Source organism: Elephantulus edwardii, unplaced genomic scaffold (genome assembly GCF_000299155.1).
Source record: "Elephantulus edwardii isolate Elephantulus edwardi_28Jun2011 unplaced genomic scaffold, EleEdw1.0 scaffold00119, whole genome shotgun sequence".
Classification (NCBI taxonomy): domain Eukaryota; kingdom Metazoa; phylum Chordata; class Mammalia; order Macroscelidea; family Macroscelididae; genus Elephantulus; species Elephantulus edwardii.
In genome coordinates, this window is record NW_006399869.1 from 3,105,529 (window position 1) to 3,107,070 (window position 1,542).

The following is a 1,542-nucleotide window of genomic DNA, read 5'->3' on the forward strand; positions in this document are numbered from 1 at the left end:
GGAGGCAGTGCAATTGGCACAGGACAGAGCAGAGTTTAGTGTTGCACATAGGGTCGCTATGAGTCGCAAGCAACTCGACGGCACATAGCAACAACAGTACTTTTACAGTGACAAGACACATAGATCAATGAAATAGAGTTGAGAACTCAGAAATCAACTCATCTATCTAAGGTCAGCTGATGTTTGACAAGGAAACAAAATCCATACAATGAGCAAAGATGGCCTTTTTAGCAAATGGTTCTAGCAAAACTGAACATCTACCTAAAAGAAGAAGCTTGAAACAGGATTTGCATCTTATACTATATGCAAAACCCAAGTCAAAGTGCATCAGAGACCTAGGAGTAAAACTTCAAACGGTAAAGTTTATAAGAGACAAAATGGAAATGAATTTAGAAGCTCCAGACTATGTTATAAAATAGGCTTGCTTATATAGCCAAAAATTAGTTTCCTGGAAAGGATAAAATTGATGAATGTGACCTTCTTTAAATCAAATCCGTGTGTGTGTGTGTGTGTGTGTGTGTGTGTGTGTGAAAAACTCTCCAGTAAGGTGAAAAGAAAGTCCACAGCTTTGGAAAAAAATATTTAGAAATAACATTTCAGACAAGTGGTTTAATAACAAAAGTTTACAGAATGCTACAGGGCCTCCAGAAGAAAAAAGATTGATAAGCCAATCACAAAATGGGCAAAAGTCATGAAAGACTTCACAAAGAGAATATTCAGATATCTACAAAGACATGAAGAAATGCTCAAAATCACTAATCAAACAATAATGGATACTATCTCATCTCAGCAGCAGCAGCAGCAGCTAAGTTTAACAACACAGCAAACAATCAGTGTTGGAGAGAATGAGGATAGAGGGGAACTATTATTATGCACTGCTAGTGGGATTGTTTATTAGGATTGGAAGGCAGTTTGATGTTTCCTCAAAAAGCTGAATCTAGAAATTCCTATGGCCCAACTATCCCAGTGCTAGGAATTATAACACACAGAAATTAGAACTGAGACATGAATAGAGATATGTACTCCTATGTTTACAGTAACATTATTCATAATAGCAAGAAGATGGAAATAGCCCTAGCATCAATTAACAAATTAATGGATTGAAAAGTTGTTGAACAGTCACAATTGAAAACTATGGAACACGAGAGAACAATGATTTTGTAAAATATGAGAGAGCCTAGAGAACATTATTCTTAGTGAAATAAGTCAATCACATAACGAAAAATACTGCATAAAAACATCATTGTGAAATAGGAGGATAATTGAGCAAGATATGTATAAATTTTCAAAAGAGGAAAGAAAAGGGGGGAAAAGACAGTAGAAAAGGGAAAGGAGGAATTACTAGGATAGCAGAGGTCAGTGAGCAGAGAAAGGCTAAAAGTATAAGAAAAATGCAATGGGAACTTGAAAAAAGAGTGATGATAGGCAAAATTCAATGGCAAGTATATAAAATACAATGTAATATTGCATAAAATCCAATGTATGTGAATGATTGTGCAAAACACAATGTGTATGAATGATTGTATAAAACACAAGATACTA